Source organism: Sabethes cyaneus, chromosome 1 (genome assembly GCF_943734655.1).
Source record: "Sabethes cyaneus chromosome 1, idSabCyanKW18_F2, whole genome shotgun sequence".
Classification (NCBI taxonomy): Eukaryota; Metazoa; Arthropoda; class Insecta; order Diptera; family Culicidae; genus Sabethes; species Sabethes cyaneus.
Window position 1 is genome coordinate 164778872 of NC_071353.1, and position 27365 is coordinate 164806236.

The window sequence follows — 27365 nt, forward strand, 5'->3', positions numbered from 1 at the left end:
GCTGTCGAACACGGCGAAAGCTCGCACTGAGAGGACGCTGCGTTTCAACATCCAGCGGTTAACGGCAGATGGCGTAGCAGTGGAGTACGCCAGGAAGCTTGACCAGCGAATCGCAGAACAGCAGGTAGAAGAAGCAGATATAAATGGGCTGTGGAAGAACATCCATGGTGCCATCGAAACAACTACGAGAGAGATGGTAGGCACGATGCGTGGAAGACAGCGTAACACCTGGTTTGATGCCGAATGCCAGAGAGTGACAGATGAAAAGAACCAGGTCAGGAGTCGCATGCTCACTGCGGCAACGCGTCGAAACAGAGGAAGGTACAGAGAGACAAGAGCTGCAGAAAAAAGAATCCATCGTCTAAAGAAACGCGAGTACGAGGAGCACGTGCTCGCTGGTACAGAAGAGCGATACGCCAGCAACGATACACGGAGTTTCTATAGAACGGTGAGATGCTGGAATTTTGCCATGCCTGTGATGTGCAATGATAGTGCTGGCAACCTGCTTATCGACAAAACGGCGGTAGCAGCCGGGTGGAAGAAGCACTTCCAGACACTATTGAATGGAGAGGTAAATGCGGAGATCAGCAGGGACAGGATAGAAATTGTAAGCGATGGTCAAGCTGTGGGGCCACCAACACAGGAGGAGGTTAAGAAGGCAATCAGTGAGCTGAAAAACGGTAAGGCTGCTGGGAAGGACGGTATCCCGGCTGAACTTCTAAAAGCGGGGAGCAAGCGGCTGTACGAAGCAATCCACCGGATCATTGTTAGGATCTGGGAGGAAGAACAAATGCCGGAGGAGTGGTTGGATGGCCTCATTTGCCCAATTTTCAAAAAGGGACATCGAATGGAGTGTAAAAACTATCGAGGAATTACATTTCTCAATTTTGCCTAAGGTGCTCTCCCGTATCCTGTTCTGCAGACTGAGACCGTTAGCGGAGTCCTTCGTCGGCGAGTACCAAGCTGGTTTTCGTGAGGGTCGCTCCACGATGGATCACACGTTTACCCTGCGTCAGTTGCTAGACAACTTCCGGGAGTACAACTTGCAGACACACCATCTGTTTACGGACGTTAAAGCGGCGTACGATTCAGTTAAACGAAATGAGCTAGAAATGCTAGAACATGGTTTTCCGACGAAACTAGTTACGCTGATTCGTGCGACGCTGGACGGAATGTTAGAATAGCGGGTGAGACCTCAGCTGCTTTCGTGACGTTGGATGGAGTGAAGCAATGGGATGCACTCTCTAACCTGCTATTCAACATTGCCTTGGAGGATGCATTACGAAGGGCAAACGTGGAAAGGACTGGAACTATCATCACGAAATCTCACATGCTTCTTGGTTTTGCGGATGACGTCGATATCATCGGAATCAACCGTAGAGCAGTGGAAGAGGCCTTCAGGCCCTTTAAAAGGGAAGCTGCGAGATTGGGACTTACCATTAATACCGCCAAAACGAAGCACATGGTTGCTGGTAGGGAACGTGGAAGCCCAAGTGGCCAAGCCCAAGTCCAAGTTGGTGCCGAGGTGGAGTTAGATGGGGAACGATATGAAGTAGTGGAGGAATTTATATACCTTGGTACACTCGTGACATGTGACAACGATGTAAGCCGCGAAGTGAAACGACGAGTTGCAGCCGCGAATCGGGCTTTCTACGGATTACGTAGCCAGCTGAAGTCCCGTAGTTTGCAAATTCGCACAAAGCTGGCGCTCTACAGAACACTAATCCTCCTGGTGGCCCTTTACGGACACGAATCATGGACGCTACAGGAAGCTGATCGGCGTGTTCTTGGGGTTTTTAAGCGTAAAATTTTACGATCTATACTTGGTGGCAAAATGGAAAATGGAGTGTGGCGCAGACGCATGCATCACGAGCTGTACCAAGTATACAAATATACTGATATAGTGAAAGTAGTGCAATGTGGCAGACCCCGCTCCCGGTAGGTGTGTGCTGTCGAAGACTGTGCACGTTCAGCTGGTGTTCGTTCGGCGCAGGATCGGTAACGGACCGTTGCCACTAAAGTAAAGTGAAGTAAGTAATATGGTTCGGTACGACCATAGATTATTTAAACGGTTCGGTACGATCATTTGTAAGTAAAAAGATTCGGTGCCATCATTATTAAATTAACTCCATAGTTCGGTACGACCGTTTATAAGTAAAATAAATCGGCACTACTATTGTTAAATGAACTGTATGGTTCGGCTCGACCATAGACGAATTAAACGATCCGGTACGATCATTGTTGAATAAAGTATATGGTTTGGTACGACCATAGATTATTTAAACGGTTCGGTACAATCATTTAAAAGTAAACAGATTCGAAGCGATCAGTATTAAATCTAGTTCATGGTACGGTACGACCATTTATAAGTAAAATGATTCAGTACGATCATTTTTAAATGAACTTTTTGAAGTATTCGTTCCTGGTGTAACGCCAACTTGCCAGTTGCTACACAGCCGCTCTTCCCTGTCTGGAGTAACCGTCGTTTGAAAGAATTAAAACGTAACGCCAATTCTCTTCTAGGGTACTATTAATGAGCAAGCGTTAAATAGAGGGGATTACGTTAGTGACGCTGGTGTTATTCTCGATAGAAAACTGACGTTCGACAGGCTTTGCACGGTGATCGTTTCTAAAGCAAGTAGACAGCTAGGGTTTATCACAAAAATAGGACGGGTCTTCAAGGATCCCCATTGCCTGAAAGCCTTGTTCGCTCATAGATTAACAGACCTAACACTTCGAACACATTTTCTGGCAAAACTTAGTTCAAAGGATTATTGTAAGTCTTGCAAAAAACACTAGCATCACCTGGCGCAGTCTTTGCGCTACGCAAAATGGTTCACTATAAATTTAGCTATGCTATAAAATTACACGTATTTTATCTGATAGCCGCACCAGCGTAAGCGAACGACATTTTCGCGCAGCGACTGTTGTTTGAGTCTTGAATAGTATGTGGTTACCTGGTACGCCCAATACTGGAAAATGTATGTGTGGTTTGCACCCCGCACCAGCTCGTTTGGAACTTGCAGGTTGAGCGTGTGCCGAGAAGATTCGTTCGTTTAGCTTTGAGGGATTTTCCCTGGTGAGATCCCACGAATATTTCCTCTTCTCCGGATCGTTTGCCGCTTAATTGGACTATGCACACACGAACGACACCACAAATTACAACAGGCCTTACTCGTGGCAAAAGTACTTAACGGTGAAATAGACTCCCCGAAACTGCTGTCTATGATGAACTTCCGTGCATTACAACGTGCGACTATCCTCGATGCTAGTTCCGCCGGACGAAGTTCGGTCATATTGAATCAACAGCGTTTTGTAAGAGACTTTAATAGTGTTGAACATCTTTTCGATTTTGGCGAGCCTACTTAGGGTAAGAACCCCACAATTCGCCCCCACCCCAGAATTCGCCCTCCCATTGGTATTCCCTTGATTTAACTCAATATATAGTTGAATTATAAGTTGTTAGTTTAATTTATATTCAATTTAACTCAGTTTTCAGTTATTTGAATAGAATTCGTTGTGTTGTTTTATGTATTTTAATGATTTAATGCGGTTTGAAAAATAGGTATTGTATTTAAGACGCGATTTTTCCATTCTCAAGAACGAGCACGAAAAATAAAATTGAGGAAAAGTAATGGAAAATCGTATCTCTTTGCACTTTTTTCGCATCAATTTGGTTATATCTGTTTCAAATTTCATAATTGTGCCTTTATTTTAATATTTTATCGCAATTCTGCTGAAAATATAACATAAATGCACTGGGCGAAAACTGGGTATTGTAAATCATATGAGTTCCAAAATTCGCCCGGGTCGAATCTGTATATACTTAACCGAACTTACTGCGTGAACCAGTTTTCGCCCTCATCTATCAAATATATGCAAATATGCCACACATAAGCAAAAGCAAGTCACAATCGATTAGTTTGTTCGCTGATTTATGCTTATCAAAATGGTGAGTGAAAGTATCGAATAAATAATATTTTGATGCAGAAAGCACATCATATCTTCATTTGAATTCATCTAACAAAAGAATTATCTGCTAAACATGGGCTAATGGGGTTTCTACCAAACGAGATGTTGAATTAGCAATAACCGACATCGAAATTGATAATAAGATTAAAACCGCACGAATTAATAAGTCGCGCATAATATTCTCAAAAATCACAATTTTTCTTGTTATGAGAATAAATCTGACTATTGGAAAATCACACGAAAAATCCGTCTACTATTTTAAAGCATCTAAGCGCAATAAAATTGTTGGCATGGATAAAACTTTGAAAAGTATTTAATGTACAATGCGGACAACAAAGAAAAAATCGTGGTGATAAAATAGAATATTTCGATAACGTCATGAAAACTCTAATATCTTAGCATTACAAACCCGGTCTAACCAAAAATGCTAGTTAAGAGTTCCAAGTTATGTCAAAAAATATCCTAGTTGAGTAGGTAAGATGGGTATGCATACCAGTTACCAGGAATATTTAATACAGTAAACCGGCATACCTATTTACAGACAGTGATTTACTAAAAAAAATTTTTCTTCATCTTTTTATTGGCTATATAGAAGTTAAGCTTAGTTATTTCTTGGGGAAGAGGTTAGGTTGTGGACTCGAGTCTCGCCTTCGATTAGTCAATATATATAGCCGAATATCAAGATCTTCCAGTTCATCTAATTTTTTATTGTTCACAGTAAACATTTACTCTTTCCCAAAAAATTACTAAACAATGGTATAAGTAATCATTAAGGTTATTTAAACTATTGAAATAAACATTGTATCATTCTGTAGGCACTGAATTGTATTTATTCGCCCATATGTCAATAGTGAAAATGAATTCAACAAAGGACCAGAAAAAGCACCAACAGGACCATTCATTTTAAATATCTTTGACGAGTGTCAAAGCTCTTATTTTACTGCAATGAAAATAAACATTTACAACCCACCTTCTCTGTGGTTTTTAGTTTTACTGAATCAGGTATTAGGAGGTGATCATGATCAGTTTATTTCAATTTACCGAATTCCTGATACAAATTGATTGCCATATTAACCACTCAATAGACATAATCTTAACATTAAATAATAGTAACAACAATTCTAATAAAATAATTGAGGTTATTTGGGAAATTTGCAACAAATAACAAGTGGGCGAAATTTGGGTCACTTGGAGGACGAATTTTGGATCGCTATGGGCGAAATGTGGTACTAGAGGTTCCTGCTCAAAATTGGATCTTTTGCTATCAAATTTCAATTTTCGCGATTCCGAATAGCCAAAATAGATAGAATATTAATATATAGTCATACTTGTCTGAGTTCAGGGCTGATTTTATAATAATATGGCGATTTATTCATTTTACAGCATAAAAACCTGATAAAAGGGGCGAATTCTGGGGTCGTTACCCTATATGATTAAAAGTAGATTAGCTAGAAGTAGTTCATTTAAATTGCTTCATTAAGACAGACTTTGATTAAATGATTCCGTACGATCATTATTGAAAGAAATATATCGTTCGGTACAACCATAGATTATTAAAAATTATTTCGCAAAATTCGAGTTTTCATCCGATTGTCTTCAAACTTTTAGGTCATCAAATTAAACAATTAGACTTAGTTTTAGGGTTTTTATTTTATTCAATTTCGCCTCCGTATCCGAATGCCCGTACTTTGGCCTCAACCCCACCCATTTGGTTTTGCACAGCCTCAAAATCGACATGGTTTGCATATTTACCATTACTTTAGGATGTTTCAAAAGATTCTGCTTCATAATAGCTTAGTATTTCTCGATTGGCATTGGTGTATTTGAGGGGATATGATCTTTTGGCTCGAAATCGACATTATTTGCCTTATGCCACTCCAGCATGGCCTTTGCACAATGACATGAAGTCAAATCCTACCAAAAGAAGTGGTGAGACTTCAGAAGAGGAAAAATTGTCTTTGAAGACCACAATCAGTATGCCAGATATACCCACAGGGAGACACAGAAGAGTACCCAGTTAACCAACAAGCATTAGTATAAGCAGTAAATCAATCGTTTATTAGCATCTCTGGCATTTCATACTGCAGGTTGCTGTTAATCAGCCTTTTAACTGCAGAATTGTTGTAAATTGGCATCCAGAATTCTATTTAAATTCTTCTTGCCAGTAATTAGCTGCAAATAAGTATTGTCAGCACTATAAGAGGGCTAGCAGTAACGTAGCTGCCAAAATAGCATTTAAGTAGCATTTAAGGCAACTTAAATGCTTATTGGCTTGCATTTAAATTGCATTGGAAATGCTTACTGCTTACCTGGGTAATATGTTAAGTGGAAATAAACAAGAATTAGACAATCCTTGGTTGGATAATTTAGTAACAAAATCCCCAGACAGAGTCCTGCGGGTCCGGAAACACACAATAAAACGTGTAAATAAAAATTCACTTGACACTTGAGTTACGTTGCGCTACCGTCGCGACAAACGACATGAACAGTTCGGTACATCATCGTGTCGGCAATCATCGGCGTATCGTCTAGATTGCATTTTTGCGCCGAACCGTGTTCAAGTGCTGACCTGACTGCTGATCATAGTCGATCGTTTTCAGTTGGTTAACAAGCAAGACTTTGAGGCTGTAATTCAGGGTTTGCATGCCATCGTTGAAAAATCACGCAATTTTTACGCAAATTATCGCATTTTTGCATATCTACGAGTGAAAAATTGACTTTTTGTGAACTATTCGCGGTACGAAAACGACGATATTCAGCTCTGCTATTGTTTTTAAAATGAATTGGCGCTATTCGAGCTGGACAAAAGTAATTACGCTAAAACCATTAGTCCTAGGTATATAGCACAGAGAACAGACATTCATCTTGGTCTCAGGACGTGTGTAAAAGCTCTGCCGCCATTTTGTAAGTAAGTGGTAATGCTCCAGCTACGTGGCGCTCGCATCACTGATAGAATGAGCGTTGATTGTTAATGACTGTCAACGCATATCAAAGCTTTCGTCAAATTTTCACTAAAGCATTTCGCAGTTTCGCTACAGTAATTAACGTATTGTTTACCCAATATATAAAACTTAAAATTAAGTAAACATTTATCAAAAATAATAATGATTGAATGATTCCGAGAATCTATGTTTCTGTTTCAGAAACGAACGTACCAGATAGAGGAGGCGGAATTCCAGTTTTCGGTGATTCCGATTCACGTGCCATTGGCATACAAACCGAGAATAAGCCATGATTTAGCGGCCGACACCTCCGAGATCATTGAAACAATGCCAAACACTGCACCATCGGCGGACGTCGAAGAAGTGGTAGGTTTTCCGATGCTCGAAGTTGAAAGGTTACTGCTAGTCCCTCCGTTGTGAAGTCATGCTGCGTGAAACGATGGAATGGCACGATCCAATGTGGAAAAGCTTTAAATCTAACACCAATTGGCTATACCTACTTATTAAAATAAAAGAAAAAATTGAAATGCTGTTCAATTTTTCCATTTTCAGCCACGTTCAACAAATAACATAAACAAAATCGAGCAACAACCGCTGCTACAGTTACTGCCGTTAGAGTAGCCAGTATTTCGAATATATAGATAATGACAAGAATATATAATAAATATGGCAACAAGGATATTGAACAACTGGTGCACCGTAAGAGAGATGTCGCTAGTGTCTTGTTCAAAAGTTTACACACCATTTGCTTGATATTTTGTATGAGCATAAATGTCTGTTCTCTGTGAAGATACCTCCATCTTTATCTCTGCACATTTCGGCCCGCGACACGAAGCCTTTGCGAGATCCGTTGAGTCTCTGATAGAACTTCCGTGTGTCGTGAAAGCGATACATCCATTCGAGTTCTTCGCACTCCTTCTCCTCTTGGTGGCGCTTCTTCTCCTTGAAGAGTCGGGTTTGCTGCCTCCGCTTCTGTTTGTATCGCTCCACATTCTGACGGGTGACTCTACGCAGCATTTATACCCGCGCTGCGTTCTTCTCAGCCAATATCTGCTAGCATTCCTCGTCAAATCATTCGTTACGTCAATTCGGTACCACACGGCCTATGACGTTCTCCGCTACGCTGTTAATGGCTATTTTCACGACATTCCAACAGTCCTCAAGAGGGGCTTCATCCAGCTCACCCTCTTCCGGCAGCGCGGTTTTGAGAGATAACGCGTAGTTTTCGGCAACCTCCTTCAGTCGTGTTGCTGCAATATTGTCTCCAAGAAGATCGAAGACAAATAAACGTCGCAGCAAACTTCTCCTATTTGCCAGCGTGGGCAGACGTATAAGAGCGCATCGATGTTCATACGGAAGCAATCGAATTGAATCATCCCAGGCAGCGTTCGCAAGGCGTACCGAATGAAGTGACGCTGGATTCGTTCAATCCGGGTAATCTGGACAGCATGGTAAGGTGCACATACTATCGCTCCGTATTCCAAAATACTACAAACAATCGCGCAGTAGAGAGACTTCAGACAATAGACATCATCGAATTGCTGCGTATTTCTTTTGATGCAGCCTAGTAACGCATATGCTTTAGCAGTAGTAATTGGAACGTGCTGAGCGAAACATTTCACAGAATCGACTCGGCTGACGCTGACTGTTTGCATTCTATAGTCAAAAAAAAGTGGTCTGTCTATTCCTCCAAAATGAGATCACATTGCATTTCTGTATGTTAACTTCCATGCCGTTTAATGTACACCAATTCAACAGCGAATCAATATCGGATTGTATAGCGCAGCAATCAACTGGCTTTAGGTCGTCAGCGAACGTCAACTTTGAAGATTTTAGAGTGGAGCACAGATCGTTCACAAAAAGATTGAACAGCAGTGGGCCAAAGTGGCTTCCTTGGGGCAAACGTGATTTTATCGCAAAAGGGAGAGAGCTAGTTCCATTAACTCGCACAAATACATCGCGGTCGGTAAGATACGACAGTATCCACCGTGTCAGCCATTCAGTCAGCCATTTAAGTAAAATGATTCGGTACGATGCGATTGTTAAATGAACTATATGGTTCGGTACGACCATAGATGAATTCAATGATTCGGTACGATCATTGTTGAATGAAGTATATGTTTCGATACGGCCATTCATAAGTAAAATAACTCGGTACTGTCATTGTTAATTGAAGTATATGGTTCGGTTCGACCGTAGATTATTTAAAGGGTTCGATACGATCATTTTTAAGTGAGATGATTCGGTGTGATCATTATTAAATAAAGTATATGGGTCGGTACGACCATTTATATGGTACGATCATTGTTAAATGAATTACAGTATGGTTTCCGATTATATCAGCCCCAGTTAAACTACCCCCGACTGTATCAGCTTTTTTTCCGATTATATCAGTTGCTACCAACTGTTTGTCAGCCAGGTGAGCAATGCTCTTCGATAAACCAAACGGCCTATTGATGTCTCAAGATGGGCACGGTTTAGAGATTCGTAGTTACATGCAATTTATTCTCGGGGTATTCTGACCTGTCCTAACCACGTGGTTTGCTTTATCTTATGCTAGATCTGCCGTCTGGTCGCACACGCGTCCGCCAAACTTCCTCTCGTAAGACGTTCGCCGCACTGCTCGTATTACGAGGTTCGGCCGTACACCTGCGAATCGCCACCACGTGCTAACTGCGGACATTGCTGGCCGCCACGTGCATCCAGTGAGACTCGGTCGCCTAGATTCCGTCGTCCAACGAGTCCTATGTAGTGGAGGGCACCCCGCACGGTAATAAATCTGTCTCGGGCCACCTAGCCGATTGATCGTTCCGTTTCTTCGGCCTTAAGCGCAAATTTTCCGAAATATTGAGCTTTTTCGGTAAAAAATAGTACTTTTTTGAGTACTTATTTCTCAAGGTGTGGCAATTGGTGACAGATCAAACAACTCACACATAAAAATACAACAAAAAACCTGAATTAGCAAATAACAATTGTCTGTATCTCATTATATCCTCAAAGGTTACAGTTAGTTTCAAAAGTGCTTTTCACAAACAAATCATTATATTTAGGTAACCATAAGAAATATATAGTTACTACATTCGACAAAGTTACTTATTTTAGGATGCTCTACAACTTTTGTAAAAACATTTTTTTCCGATTATATCAGTTTTCCAATTATATCAACCCAAAATTCACGGAGAGGCTGATATAATCGGAAGAATACTATATATGGTCTGCACTGCACTGCAAGATGGGACTATCACCAGTTGATTGCTTACATTTTTAAGATAGGAATAGACATCTTGAAGGATTCCAAGAGATTACGAGCTCAGTTTGACCTATCGTTACACTATCGCCGCACATGGGCGGTAATTGGGAGCGACTCATCCGTACCGTCAAAAACAATCTGATGGCAGTCTGCTCCTCGTAAAGGCCACTCGCAGACGTTTCTCCGCAACCTGCTAACAGAAACAGAAACAGCAAAAGTACGCGTCCTCGGAAGCACAAAGTCAGTCCCCGCAATGGCACCAACATATTTCTTATTTGGTTTGTCTAACGGCTGTAATTCGCTTACTGTCCACGATGACAGCGGTACCAATTCTGGAACCGCTGGGTATCGAAGTAACTCGGCAGCTGCTGGTCAAAGAGGTAGATCCTTAATTCCAAGGTTAGCAACGTAGTGAACGTACCAAGCCGAGAGAGAGATTTTCCGACACTTCCAGACTGGTAAATCATAGTTCTTAAGTTAAAAAATTGTCCTTCTCGAGATCAACAATAAAATCATTATGAATTATACCGTCTTTCGCCATTCTCCACCGACGCCTTCCTAGCATGCCTTCTCATGCCGGCTCACTCGCTCGCTAAACTCTCTAATTTGCAAAATGCTTGCAGCGCCTTGAGAACAAATGAAGATATAATCAGCTAATTCGAGTTGACTGATGTATGCGCAGACGGTGACAGCCAGCCACCCTGTGCCTCCGCCGCTTCGCCGGAGCATAATTGCCTCGTGCGTTCGCGGCGTGGCAGCAGCGGCGGTGAACTCCAAACAACACTCTGACAACCGGATCGGTGTGTGCAGCGGCAGCGACAGCGGCGGCGCTTAAGCTCAAGACGCAAACAGGGCAGGACACCAAATCCGCCAATCAACCGACGACGACGACGACAACAAACCGGACCAGATCGGGCGCCACCAAACCTAGTTCTCCGCGGCAGCAAAAGCAGCAGCAGCGAGGCACTGTGCTACTCGATCTCGGCTCGTAGTACGTAGAATGTAGACGAGTGAAGCAAAAAAAAACATTTTCACGCGTTGTGTCGTGCCGTTGTGTACACTCTGACACACCAAAACCGCCGCAATTTGCAGTGATTAATGTTGAAAATATTTCGCTGTTTTCAGGTCCTTCCCATTTCAGCTACTGCACAGTTGCTGCTGGCTGCTTGACTGACTGACTGACTGACTGGCTGGCTGCGGTTAAGCCATACGGCGGCGATCCAAGTAAGTCGTCGCACCATAACGGCCGCTACTAGGGGCAACACACACAGACGTCACACGACGCACGGTTGACAAATGCCAAATATGTCCGAAATGAATATAAAGTTATGCTGACTGCAACGACAGGCAAGCGCACACGAGTAGTGCACGGATCCGAGACGACACACAGTAGGCTTTGCGAACCTACCAACGGCAAACAACCACACAGTAAGTGCAGTGTAATTTGTCAGACATTTGAACTTTATCGAATCTAGGCAAAAAAGAAACATTACCCTCCATCGTCGGCACCTTTCCCCGTGCATGTTGCCAATCTGAGTGCGTTTCGCGTCGTCCGTCCGGACCTCAACCGGCGGGTGTGCGGGGATTATAATTATCGTATTAGCTTGGTAATTGATAAAACGGCACTAATTGCGGGTCTTTCTGGGTTGCGATGGGATGGATATGTCAGCCAGCCGGTCGTTCCGTCGTCGTTGCTCGGCCGTCTCGGTCGGGGAGATCCGTGCTTTCGATCCATATACGTACGAGCACTAACCTTGCGTTGATTTTGCCCGTACCGCCGCGCCGAGCTCGGTTCGAGGCGGTCCCACAACAGCTGCGGGCTTCTATTGTTGTTTCTGCGCTGACCGATCGAGCCGATCGATGGATCGATCGATCGATCGATCGACCGGATCGAAAACAAGGAGCAACCCCAAAAGGACTTTTGTCGCTGGCGCGCAATATTTGGGCATGAGCAGGTTGTACAAATATGGCCACGCGTAAGATTGTGCTCCGCGCTGGGCGACAATGACACGCAGTGGCATGCATTTATATGGCAGCAGACAACCAGCCTGCTGCTGGCAGCAGGAAGTGCCTTGTATTATTGTGGCTTGTCGTATCGATCGGTGTTCGCTCGGTTGTTGGTTGTCTCGTCGTCGATGAAGCTCCTCTCGGACATGTTGTTTATGCGTATGGTACAATCTATTCCGATCGCATTAGGGGAAGGTTTCACGAGAGCGATCGCTCATCACTTTCTTCCAGCTACCAAATGGTACCAAACCATACCCAATCGAAACGATGGATGGGAACGCGGACAGCGATGGCTTCAGCAGGGTAAAAGGGAAGCAATCGAAGTAGGCTATGGGCGCGATTGATGGAAAGCGCAAGAACATGCACGATCGACGGCTTTACCATAAACAGTACGGTCGGATGGACACGGAGTGCGCATACACTTTCAGGCCAAAAATGACGCACAGATTTGTCCCGTGGCCGCCGCCTAAGGAATGGAATTTGATGTACTTACATGTACCGGTTCGGTGAGAGATTGGTTAAGATCGTGTGTTGCGATTGGGATCGTAAGATTCCGACATCAGGTTAGTTTGCGCTTGTTCGGTCAAATGAATCAATTTTTAGTGAAGACTAGGCACCAGGCCAATTTTATTAGCCCATGGTTAAGAGTCCTTTTGTGGCATTTTTAGGAAGGTTATTCCACCTCAAAAACCGCTTCTGTTAAACATGGTAATTACCACTTTCACAAGCATTTAGCATTAATTGCGCAGCGCTAATTGCTATTCTTTCAAAACGGCGCGCCCTCTGTCAACGTGATTACACATTGAGTGAAATATTATGATCGTACATATAATTGCAACACTGTAAGTGGGCCTTTCCCGCTTAAGCTTTTTCGTTTCTTTCGCGAACGAAACGATGAATTACTGTCGCCGCAGGATTTAGCTTTAATTTTCAGTGAGCAAAAAAAATCGCACCACTTCTGGCCCACTTTCGGCGGTTCGGCGTATATTTTAATCGTAGCAGGCCGGTCAGCCGGCCGGCCGGCCAGCCAGCCATCAGCCGAGTGCGCACTAGTTTTTCAGAAAGAAATTTGTCTCACTCCCCCCTTCTCCGGTCGGGCGGGCGCAAAACCCGCAAAGCAAAACAATCAACATTAATAATCGCGAGCTCTCGAAATTTGTTTTTTTTCTCTCTGCAAGCTTGGACGTACTCCCTTCCATTCGGAAAAATATGACCATCGTTTGAAACTGCAACAAATTTTCGGCTTAACTCATCGTTCCAATGAGAGCCGCTGCTCTGTAATAACAATCAGAAGCAATAAATATAATTAAGAAAAATATTTCAACTTTTGCGATTCGCCACCCGCTGCTGGATCTGATCAGCCGGGACTAGAACCTCCGGCCGTATTTGGCAGAGCGCGGTTGGCACAGACGGCTGCCGGCCGCAGGCAGGCGGGATTTCGTAGGAATTAAAAACTCATAATAGAGATATCACAACAATCTGCATTGGCCTGGCTTGGCCCGGCTCGGCTCAGCTCGGCTCGGCTTGAACGTAGCGTTGCGTTGGCTGGCAGGCTGGCCGATGCCGATCATTCTGGGGCTGGCCAGCATTCTGGCTGACCAGCAGCGCAGCCGGATCACAAGGCCAGGGAGAATGCGAATCCTTTACAGTGCGCCTGCACGCACGGTGGGTTAAGCGGGAATAAAATCGAAAATCCTGCAAAAATCGAAGACTCCCATTTATGTAAGACATTTATGTAAAGACTGCTTTTATTTATGTAGAGTCCATTTTCCTTACCCTAAGTTTGTTCTTGATCACCGCAAAGTTTACTTTCACAAACACACCAAAAGTTTAATTTGGCAGTATCGCCAATATGATATTCAATTCTGTATTTTAGGTATTTCTGCTGCAAAACCTGTGAAAATATAAGTTTTGAACATACAGATTACCAAAAAAACAGATTACCACACTCGAGAGCGCACAGCATCTTGGTGTCTTTCTGCACAGTCCGCTTACGAGCCCAACAACTCGTGGGCAGCCAACAGCCCGCGAGGGCTAGCGACACACTAAGACGTATGGGTACAGATTTTGCATTGCTTTCTCTTTTTTTCTTCATTTTACGCTCTCGTTTACACACGCGGATAAGAGTGCGAGCTCTCGCGAGCGATCGGTATTAGCTGTTCGGGTGGCAATGACGACGTTGCGAGAACAACGATCGTGGCTGTGGAGTATTGGTAACCATATTATGCAAGGCCTACTCGTTGCTGGTGAGTTTACTTATCGTTGTTATCCCTTCAGTCTATATCCACCCCTGCTGCTTTATTGCAAGCGGCTTGGTCACTTGAGCTTGTACTCTTATAGCCGGCTACGAAGTCTGTCGATAAAGAAGGGTCAAGTCTTAACGACAAGGTCGTCAGAGTCCATTTGTGGCGGCCAGTATGGCACCGAATATCACCCTTCCCTTCCCTTCTTCGGTGTACCAACATGCTCCCATAGACTCGGGAAACCATCACAAACGAACAAAATTAGTTCAACTAACCTGCTAGCTGTAATAAGAACTTGCAACTCGAAACACTAAACATTGCATTCTATAGGCTCTATTACTTTTTGCGGCATAAATTACACTAAATACTGAGAATTCTGCCCAATTAAAATTCATCACTATATTTTCACTTTTACGCCGTCGATTTTTATTAATTTTTTTTTCGGCCGTTCCAGTCGGCACATCACTCGCGAAACTTAACTTGAGACACAGAAAACTTTAATTTACCAGCCGAACTGTTATTTGGTAAGAAATTATAATGATTTTGCCCAAATTGTTCACTTGAATTGATATGAAAAACTTCACTTCGTTTCGATTGCAATTCCGAATCCGCGACTGTCGTTGTTGGTACGTTACCAAGGAAACGGAAGTGATGCCATCATGAAATTGGTCAATAATTTTCGCTGTTAAATTAACGGTCGTAGAGTGTCGAAAATATACACATAAAATTCACTCTGATAATAAAATTCATCGTAAACAGCATTTTATGTGACAGAATTACTGTCAGATCTCGTTCTACACCTACCTTATTACCTACTACTAGCAACTCTATTCTCGTCGTGAAATGAACTGAAATCAGGAAAAAAAATGCAACTGAACTCTGACGGCCTTCACCTTAAAGACGTTTAAGCCTAAGGCATTGCTTTTCTTTAAGTCCATTTCAAGTACGCTTCTTCTTCTACCAGCCGGCTACCGAGAGCCGGAGTGGCTCTTGCCAGATCAAGAATTCCTCTCCACTGTACTCGGTCCTGGGTTACTCGTCGCCAATTCGTTGCACGTCTCGACACACGCAAGTCGGCTTCAACCTGGTCGAGTCATTTAGCACGTTGGGTCCCTCTGAAGTCTCCCAACTTTCACCAGATGTACAATGGAAATCTCTCCAAGTACAGACTGCAACTCGTGGTTCATACGCCTACGCCACTCTCCACTAGCCGTTTGTATTTCGCTAAAAATAGTTCGCAATATATTTTAGTTCAAATACGGCAAGTTCACGCATGTCTTCCATAAGCAAAGTTACTGTCTCAAGTCCGTAGAGGACTACCGGTCTGATTAGCGTGTTGTACATCGTCAGCTTTGTGCGACGGCGTATGCTCCTTGATCAAAGCGTCTTGCGGCGGAAAAAGTTGACTCGATGCCCAGCTTGAATGCGTCGTTAGATCTCCTTACTCGTATTATTGTCGGCGGTGACCAGAGATCCCAAATATAGGAACTCATCAAACACTTCCAGTTCATCACCATCAATAGTCACTGTCCGTGGGAGGCAAATGTTGCTTTCTCTGGAGCCTCTTCTTACCATATATTTGGTTTTCGACGCATTGATTTGTAACCCTAACCTCGTAGCCTCCATTTTTAGTCTGGCGTTAATTGCCTCCGCCGTCCTAAGGTTTCTAGTAAGGTCGTCTGCGAAGGCTAGGCGTTGGCTACTCTTGCTGAAGATCGTTCCTCTCGTATCAATGCCCACTCGCCAGATCACACCTTAAATAACGATTTTGAATAACATACAGAACAGGACAGTCCATCCCTTTGCCGTAACCCTCTCCGCAATTCAGAAGGACTGGAGAGTGCCCTCGAAATACGCACGTAATAAATCACTCGCTTCAGGGTAGCTTTGATCAGCCGCGTCAGTTTGTCCGGAAAACCGTACTCGTGCATTATCTGCCATAGCTGTTCACGCTCGACTGTATGCTGCCCTAAAATCTATTAGGGTATTTTGCCTATCATTGAACGATTCCAATGATTGGACAGCGTCCAATAAAACGCTAATTCTAGAATACATATACGCTCAAACCCTATCAAAGTGCACGAATTACTCACTTTGATCAGTTGTGAATCATTTCTTGTAACAATAGCGTTACATAAGGCAAAATTTAATAACAAAAATTCAAGTTAAACATTGTCATATACAATATGGGCTATAACCCTCAATTTTGTTAGCATTTCAGATAAGAAACATGTCTCACTAATTAACGTTTAAATTAATTATATTACCATATCATGCTGCATACAGCTAATGATATTCATCTATGCACTATTTGTCAACATTTTCAAGCAAAATAAAAAATTAATTATAGTTTTTAAAGTATTAAAATTTGACTGTTTGATCATTGGACAAAAAAGCAACGATTGTCCTAAGCTTGTACAAAAATTGAAAAAGCATGAAAAACCCGCATTACTTCTCATTATGCATGTGTATTTGATAGTTTTTATGTTTATTGCACTGTTTACAAATGGTTTTCATTTGTACGCAAAAGTTTTCCGATGAAAATTTATGTAATAGTATTAATTTTTTATTTTATATACACATGCTTTTAATTTTTTTGTTTGAATACAACAATTTCGACAAAAATATTCCTATTATAAACTAAAGCTACTCCAGATTTGTTTAAACTATATGTACTTGTAGCTTATCTGAGAAATTTTATTATCGTGTATTTGATTTGGTGCTAAAAGTGCCTGCTCCTGAATTAGGGTAATCACAATAAGCAACATTTTAGTCTAAAGACTTGAAGAAAATTAAGAAGTTCACCGTGAATCACCGAATCGTTCCGGTCTTAATGGTACTGACAGCAAACGTAAGATACTTCTATGAATATTGTAGAATAATATTGGGTTGAAACTATTTTTTTATATAACGTTGAAAATATTTTGTTTTCTAAATTTTCTCCAACAATGGCGAGCTAGTTTTTGATATTTTTGAGAGCTAAGTAATTTTTTATCATTACTTTTAAAAAATTATAAATTTTATAATTTTATTTCTTTTATAAATAAAGGTTCGATGATGAAACGAAGATGAATGGTGCATTTTTTCAACTGTATAGAAACGGATCTTCGCAGTTTTTCAGATTATTATCTTGCTAACAAATTTGTTTCGAATAACCAGGAGAGAAACAAGCATAGTTTCCCTTGTAAAAAACAGGTCTTGCCATTAGGCCGCAGGAAATAGAAGAATAGGAAAAAGTATGCTTCGAGGGAACCGTAAAGAGAGAAAAATTTGCGGAAAAGCAACAGAAATGAAAGAGAAGAGCATCGAAGTTTGAAAGGGGAAAATAACATCCCTTAAGAAATATATTGATAAATAGTAACATGTTAACTATGGAATTTATAGGTCCCGGACCTTTCTGTGGGGTATCCATTAGTACGTGCAAGATGGAACTGAAAAAATGGGAAGAGAATCAGGTCATATTGAACTGGAATAATACTCTATCAGCCCGTCATGCAAAACGGTTTATTAAGCCAAATGTCTCAATCACGCAAAAGCTATTGAATCTTTCAAAAAAAGATTTGAGTACTTTTAGCGGAGTGGTTACTGGTCATTGTCCAAGCAAATATCATCTGAAGGTAATAGGAAAGCTTAATGATGATAGATGTCGTTTCTGTAATCTAGAGTGTGAAAGTGCTCATCATATATTATGCGAATGAACGGCATTACTCAATAAAAGGCGCAAATTTCTTGATAAAGGACTATTGAAGCCTTCGGAAATATGGGCTAGTTCTCCTCAGAAAGTAGTACAATTTATTCTCAATATATTACCGTGTTGGGATGATGCCTTCAATTAAAATAACAATTACTAAACAACATAGTAGCTGTTCATAAGTAAAGGCATACAGCAAAAGAGGACACACCACAATAGATCAAACAACTGGTCGCAGTGGTCCAAGGTCCTCAACAAGGAAAAAAAACATGTTAACTAATCACTGATTATTTTTAATGAATATATCTTAAAATGTATTCATTCTTAATAGTAAGCTATCAAGTTAACTTTGAGGTCGGTGCAATATATTGCATGTCCAACCATTGGACAATAAGTGTCCAACTATAGGACAATACGGTTTCAGAACTGTTCAACGATTGGGCATTCAAGCGTTGTCAAAACATCGCTTAGCTGTGCGATCATTGGCAAATTACCCTATAACCGTGCAATGAAAATCAAGTTGTTGCTTGAGCTATTTGCTAGAGATGCTAGAAAGTTATACACATCGTAGATGGCTATATAATCGCATTATACGCCTGGCTGCGTCCGAACAACCACAAAGGAAGTGGGTAGGAATATTAGTGTAGCATTTACTTTTGAAAGTGCAGGGAGCCCATAATACTTTCATAGATGTTACAGAAAAACAGATGATACTGTGTTAGTAGGGCAAAACAAACAATAAGGCTCGCGAGGAAGCTTTATTCAATGATAAAGTATATATGCAGTAAATATGGGTAAAAATAGAACAATCTCACCAGCAATCCTTTGAGTGAAATATAGTTGCGTTATTTGAGTTTTCATAAGGGCATCCAATAATATCCAATTATTATTATTATTTTTCCTCCTGATATGCATGTGCATTATGCATTATTAAAACTTGTTACGGCCAAAGTTCTCTTTATACAATAGGGGGTGTTTGATGAGCTAAAACGAAACAAATAATTAAAATAACATCCAATTAGGTTTACCAAGGCCGTGTGGCACAGTCGTCGACCTAAAATCTCAAATTAGAGATCAAGCATCTGGGAACCACGCATCATCGCACCTCATAGCTTAGCTACTCAATAGGGTATTACCGAGTATGGCCAGGTGGAGGCGCTAGGTAGGAGCTTGGGCTGGCAACAGCTGCCTGGGTCGTGGGTCGCTATATATCTGTTGACCAACACGAATTCATGCCAGGACGATCCGTCTGCACTAATCTTCTGGATTTCACATCGACTTGCATCTCGCACATTGAGCAGAAGGCTGTATACCGATTTGAAGGTAGCGTTTGACCGTATAGACAACCGAATACTCTTGCGAAAACTTGTCAGGCTTGGCGCTTCACAACATTTTGTTGAGTGGTTGAGCTCCTACTTATGCGGTCGAACATTACGCGTACAGCTCAATTCCTGCTTTTTCTTACCATTCACAAACAAATCGAGCGTACCACAAGGCAGCAATGTGGGACCTACAGTTACAATAGGTCAGACTACAGTTATCCAGCTTTTTACGCGCTATAATGGTGGCCGCTATAAATTGTGTTCGTAATATACGAACAATCTTTTTGACAACTCTGCATACATCAAATCTGGCACTCTTCTCTTGCAATACTACCGTGCTCTTTCTTTCGTTTACGTCAAAGAAGGAAAGCAAAACTGTGCGAAATGTAAACAAAACTATTGCCTTCCTTCTTTTGCGTACACGAAAGAAAGAGCAACACTGCCGTACAGGAGAAGTGTGCCCAGTTTCGATGTATGCAGAGTTGCCGAAAAGATTGTTCACATATTACGAATACAATTTATAGCGTCCGCCATTATAGCGCGTAAAAAGCTGGATAAAAAAACATTTACTTAACTTAATTCTATATACATAAAAACTAAGTACTATATAATTGACCTCTGAAGTGCAAGCTAAGTCTTCGTCGTAACATTTCCGGTGCCATATCTAGTGTTATTATATTTTGAAGCCCGTTAAACTTGTTCATGAACCTGCATGTCGCTTCATGTTGCGAATAATTTCCGCTTCGTAGAGGAGGTTCAAAAGTTCTGCGCCGACGAAGTACAGCTGGGCTCCTGCTCAGACTCAATTTGTCGCTTAACACCTGGCTTCTTACTCGACCATTTAATAACATTGACAAAGAAGATAACATCCGTTATTTTATGTCTGGCAGTCACGGTGTCCAGATCGACAAGCATACAAAGCTGCTCATACGGAGGGAGTTCGTCGTTGTTCCGTACCAAGTTTCTCAAAGCAAATCTTACGAATTTTTTCTGAATGCCTTCCAGCCAATTGATTTGATAGGTATACTGCGGTCTCCAGATGTCCAGTTGCGGTACTCGCAAAGTCCAGTTTGGATCGAACTAAGCCAGTAAATATAGCGAGTAAATCGAGTGCAAACATTTGCAAACATTCCTTGACTAAATTATTAATATGGCAGTTGAACGAGTTTTTCATCGAACACAACTCCTAATTCCCGTATCACTGTCACTCGCGGGATATCTGTTTCTTCGTAGCTATACTTGAATATAATTGGTGCTGATCTCCTAGTAAACGTCAAGACAGAACATTTCCCGGGATTTACTGACAGCCCACAGTCAGCACAGAACCTTCCGAAGTTCACCAAATCTTGTTGCAGCGCAAAACATTCTTTGACGGTCTTTACTGGTAAGAACAGTTTGACATCATCGGCGTATACCAGAATGTTTTCTCTGTCGATGAAGGTACGAAAAGTAAGGGGCCTAGATGACTTCCTTGTGGCACACCTGAGTTCACGGTGAATCATAATCTTCAAAAGCTGTTGGATATTTTCGTAAACTGGTGCCGCAAGAATTGGTAGATCGTTAGTACAGCAAAGTGTCAGATCACGACATTCCATTGAATTGTTAACCCAATTATATTCGAATATAAGTGCTCAAAAGAGTTGAACATGTCAACGATCTTGGAATTATTCTCGATGCCAAACTTAATTTCAATTTGAATCGTACGAAGATCATCTCTAAAGCAACTCGGCAGCTCGGTTTTACTTCGAAAATTGGACGAGGTTTTAAAGATCCATACTGTTTAAAGGCTTTATATTGCTCATTAGTACGATCATTATTGGAAAATGCGTGTTTTCATAAGTGAATTCTATAAGTGACGATAATATTTTGTATCTGGTTTAATGTTATTTATTTATTTGACAATGTTAATGTTTATTTGTAATGCGATATGTTAAGTTTAATTGTATTTTTTGTTAAATTTGATTGTTTTTTGTTTGTCAGAAATATCGTCCGCAGTACGCTCCGCTCGAACACGAAAAGGGCGCATATGTCTTCCGTAAGCAGTGACACTGCTTCAAGCCCAGAACTACTGGTCTGATAAGGGGTTTTGTGCATTGTCAGCTTCATACGGCGGCGTATGCTTCTTGATCGTAGCGTTCTACGAAGGGCAAAGTCGGCTCGATTTCCTGCTTAAATGCGCCGCTGGATCTCCTTACTAGTGTTGTTGTCCGCGGTCAACAGCGATTTCAATTACACGAACTTATCTACCACTTCTAATTCGTCACCGTTAACGGATACAGTTAATTATGATGTTGACCACGTTGTTCTCCGGTTTTATGATGTGATCTTCGATATCATCCACGCACGACTGTATCCCTATTAAACAAAGCCTGCCCGAGTACAATTCAGTCAACCTTGGTGAACCACTGTGTCACAAACAAACAGACATAACACTCATTTTCCATTCTTCGCACCAATTAAACCGTCATTTCAAATTTGGGCTTCGCTGGGAATGTCTTCGTATTCGTCAAAGTGGTGCTTTTTAACGAAAGGAGGGAAATACCCAATGGAAAATACTTGCTAGTTCGAGGAATACTCCTGTTGCTATTTAACAATTGGGAATGTCGATTATAGATGGTATTAATGTTTATGCAAAATGTGTGGTTCGATAATTTTTGCTGTTTTTCTTCCAAGTGTTATGTCTATTTGTCTGTGCCTGTGTTGCGAAATCTTAGAAACTGATTCGTAATCTGCCATAAAATGTTTTAATAAGCTGTGGTCAGCTGCGGAACGCAAAACAGGATTTATCGACTTTCTGGACTTTTGCGAAGAAGTTTAGACGTGATGGCGGTATTCCGCACGATGTTTTCTTGAAAGATGCTCGCGCGGACTCCGCAGTAGCTGTTACTAAACGTTTTGCAAAGTTGTTTAAGAGTGTGTTCTCGAATATTCATCCTTCTCATACGCCGGACGAACGTTTTGATTGACTGCCCGGCTACCACACTTGAATGTATCCTTCGAGGATGTGAAACAAGCACTTTCGTTCGTAGATTCTTCAAAACGCCCAGGTCCAGACAGTCTGCCACCATCGTTCATTGAACAATTTATTACATCCGTGTCAATCATCTTGAATCGCTCACTAGATTGTGGTATCTTTCCAACAATGTGGAAAGTCACATCTACTCCGCTTTTGTCAGCATCAATGAAATTAATTCGGCTTGTTTCTAGATGCCATCCGGTGTGCCACAAGGCAGTCATCTAGGACCCTTGATAGTTGTACTCGTACTAAAAAAATGAAATTAAGACCGGCACCAGATTTTCTACAAAGCTACGATGCCGAGTTAACGGGGTTCGAGCAGTCCGATCAGTACACTGTCGCTACCTGCGAAATTTAGCGATCTGCAGTTCCAGGTACCAAGTTTCCATTCGTTGTACTTATTTCGTTACCTAGGTCGATGCAAAATATTCCGATCCGTACTCGCTTGAATGTTCGTAGTAATTCCCACGCTACCGAGTATTGTAATGGGTCCGCCATCTTATGTCCCGAGACAGCACAGTGCCTCCTTCCCTGTTGGTATATGACCTTGCTTTCCACCGTATAAAAAAGTGACCGCTAGTGCTCAACTGAATCCAGCTTTCCACGAGCGATAATGGCGGCTGATGGGTACAACTTTCTAAAGGGCACAGTTCGGTTTTGACATCCAATGCAGGAGCGGTTACTATGGAAGCCACTACGGTTGTTTGCCGGTTGAGTGGAAAAATGTAAACATTTTTAGTTTTCGCAGACCAACCGAACAGGAATGTAGTTATACGGAAGCGCAGCTTTGTGGCTATTCTTTGCTGAAATATTGTCACATTGACCCAATGCAAAGACTATTTCACTAAACGATCGCTAAGAAAGCACAAAAATTCGGTTCCCTTCTACTGAATTCCTCTTTGGCTGGTCTGCGAAAACTAAACAATGTTTACATTTTTCTACTCAACCGGCAAACAACCGTAGTGGCTGCCATAGTAACCGCAGTAACCGCTCCTGCATTGAATGTCAAAACTGAACTGTGCCCTTCAGAAAGTTGTACTCATCAGCCGCCATTATCGCTCGTGAAAAGTTGGATAGAGCCAATAGACGAAAAACGATATTTTTCTAATCCTTGCAAAAGATTTAATATAAATCGAAATGTCAGAAGTAGAAGAAAAATGTTCGTTTTTATCAGCAATTTGACTGCAAAGCCTTTTATAACTTTTTCGTGTCAGTTGCAATCGAGATATACGAACCAAATTGTTTGCTGGGAAATCTGAAAACTCGCTCAAAACAACACTTGGCAGAGGTAGCGAAAGCATCCAGGGATACCTGGATGGGATAGGGTCTGTCATGCCATTGTTGACCAAAAGTGGTGATGCATATCTGATCAATGACGACGATCCACATATCATCTACGACGCAAAATTATAACTTTTTATGATTATAACTACTGTTTTGCGTGGAAGATGAATGTTGCCAAACGTTTAGAAATCTACAAGAGATTCTCCTCCGCTTTACTAAACAGACACCCTGGAAACATTAATTCCTGGCGCTTCAAATATCTATCTAAATACACATACAAACGCACTCATAAAGAACAACAACAATAACTGAACTCTAGATACGATGCTCACGATACGATTTCAGATCACCCCCTAAAGAGCGATGTTGAAAGGCATGGACGATAAGCCATCTCAAACCTCGAAGTATCTCTCAAAGGGACTCGAGATTGTCTCTGAGATGCGCACGAAACACAATAGCGATACGCACGATTAGTAGCGTCAGTTTGTCCGGAAACAGTCTGGTCTCGATCGATTGTATCGTATGCTGCTTTGAATTTAATACCCAGCTAGCATTTTATGTATACAAAAGTTAAAAATCAGCATTACGTACATATTAGAGATGGGCAAACAGCTCACGAGCCGTTCACAGAGAAGAGTGTTCAAAAGAACGGCTCCCGAAAAAGAACCCCGGTTCTCGAAACCTACCCGAAGGTGGCACGAAAAGGCACGAAGATTGGTTCTAGAATCGCAATCTACCGAACTGTCAACATGGCGGACAAACGAACAGGTGAACCATGAGCCGCTCGTTTGAATCGGTTCGCGGTAGCAAATAAACGATTCTGAGCCGCTCACACAAGAGAGCTGTTTTGCCCATCTCTAACATATATAAATGCTAATAAATCGTGTTTGATGCGCGTAATTGGCATATCCGTGGTGTTTTGGAGGCGATATACGTGATGAGGAATTAACATTCGCATTTTATCGATTTAAGTAATTATATACGACAATATCCGATTAAGCCCATCCTGCTCCGTACTGCTATACGATTCTGTGCTGAATATCGTATGTATGTCAGCTATTATCATTATATACGACTGAAAATCCACTCGGGCGGATTTTATTAAGCTTTAGTTACGATTCTGAATTTGTTAAAAGTTATTTACGATAATTTTCGGTTATTAATGTACGATTTGGTGCTAGCTGGGTAGCCTGATCTTGGATCAGGGGATTGGGATTTGTTTGTTACCCGGTTTATTTTGTAACTTCGTTACAATCTATTTTTGCAACGCAAGACTGCACTCTAGAGTCACACATTTTGGCCATCAATCGCAACCACCCGATCCCACCGTGTTGCGTTAAAGCGCAAATTTTCTGGCACGGACAGGCTGGTGAACGTTCGGCACAGATGTGCAGTATTTCATCCGGGCGGGACGGGGGCCCTGGTTTTTTTTTTTTGTCAGCCAAAGATCCAACCGAAGATTTCCAACGGAATTTACGTCGATTATTAATGATCGCGATTGCGAAAAGTGATTCACTACCGCGCAGGCTGAGCAAACCGACTTAATTTACAACCCCCCCACCCGATTGGTTCAATTTGAAAATCATCAAAATATTATTTAGTATTTTTCCCGTTCGGACAGCGGATCGCGGATGGACGCGAATCGTGGATAGATTGTTTTATTTATGAGGCTTTCACGGCTCTATAGGTCCTTGGAGTCCGCTCACGTACGCGTACACGAATCGGTGGCCCTCGGGAAGACACGCCACGAACCGCGTTCAAACGCGAACGAAGCAAACGTCACGTAGCGCAAGGCTAGGGCGCTGACAAGTGTTCTGCCTATAGGCACTACTGACTGTTCCACTAAAATAGTAATTTAATCATGCATTGTGTTGTTGTTGTTGGTTGGTAAGTTTTTGATCGTCGGTCATTGATTGCAAAAGGCATTTCACGGGAATTTAGAAATGACAATAATTCACCCCGAACAACAACAACAATACATTGAACGTGGATGCGATTGTGATGACGCGGCTCACCACCGGCTCAGTATAGGGAATGTTCTCGGTTGGCGAGTCTTGGCTTGGTTTGGCTTGACTATTGCGTGCGCACGTGACTTTTCCGACAAATGGACTTGATTAGTAATGCTGATGTCACTATCACATCACAACAGTCGAGTCCAGAAGCGGCAATTAGTGGCGCTTTAGTCAATACAGAACAACAGGACGTGATCGAATGATGATGCACAAATTATGAAAAAAAAATTTGTGAAAGTTTCGATTGGGGTTAAAAAAATATCCATGACTGGTTGTTACAAAAATAAAATACTGTGGGCACTGGCGTGCCCAGGTTGGACAATTTCTGAAACCCAGAAGTCCGCAGTTTTTAATTTAATCGGCTTCTATTTTTGCGATAAGTAAATTAATTACGCAAAAATAGTTCCGGTATCAAATCCAATTATAAATTAATTTCCAATCTAGTTTCAAGCCTACAGTAAGTTCAAGTTCCAGTTCAAAATCAACACTAATTTCATGCTCCGTTTCAACACCGATTTTGAGTCCAACTTCAGGTCTAAATTCAAGTCCAATTCAAAAACCAATCCAAGTCCAATATTAAGTTTAGTGATGGTAGAAAACTCCAAAGAAAAGTCGGAAAACTATAATCTGCTCGATTTAGAAGTAGTCCGTCTCCTGCTGCTGTCCATAAAAAGACGCAACAAAAGGAAAAATGAGATAGAACGAGAAAAACCCGAAAACGTGACAAAAATTGGACGGAAACGCAAAAGAGAAAAAGTGCGTTCAAACTGGCATGAAAAACGACAGACGAAAGACGACGACGACGGCGAGTCAGATTGGGAGGGAAAACAGGACATAAAAAAGAAAATAAAAAATGGAAAAAACGGAAACAGGTGAGTAAAAGAGGTAAAACCAGGAGGCCGAGCAGAAAAAAAAATCATGAACGAAAGAAGAATGAGGGAAAAGAAGGGAAACCACAAAGAAAACGAAAAAAATAGAAAGAAAATAAGGATAAACTGAACGAAAAAAGAGAAAAAAACGGAACATAAAAGGAGAAAAAACGGGATAGGAAAGGAGGACAGAATAAAAAAAACACGAGATCAGAAAAAGAAGAAAACGGAACAGAAAAAAAAGAAAACGGAAGACAAAAGCAATAACATGGAAAATTAAAACTGAACGTGACAGAAAGAAGGAAAAGCAGGACAAAGTAAGCGGAAGAAAGGAACGGAAAAAACGTAAAAAACAAAAACAAAGACGAAAACTGGAACCGAAAAACAAAGAATAATGTCGAAACGGGACAAGAAACGAGACAGGAAAAAGGAAAAATGACCCGGAAGAAAAAAAAAAGATGAAAAACGGAACAGAGGAAAATCGGTACTTAGAAAAAACGGGACAGAAAAAGAAGAGAACAGGAACAGAGAAAATGTTTGCTCACGCGAGTAACTAAAAGCAAAAGCGAGAGATAGAAAAATGGGAAATCCAGGGAGGGAGCCAAGAAAGGGAATACGGAACTGAAAGCAACTGAAACAAAAGGGAAAATAAGAATAACGTGAGAGGGAGGGAGAGAGAGAGACGATAGAAGAGACGAGGAATATGGGAGAAAGAGGTTCAATGGAATATAAAAGGTGACAAATGGAACAAAAAGCG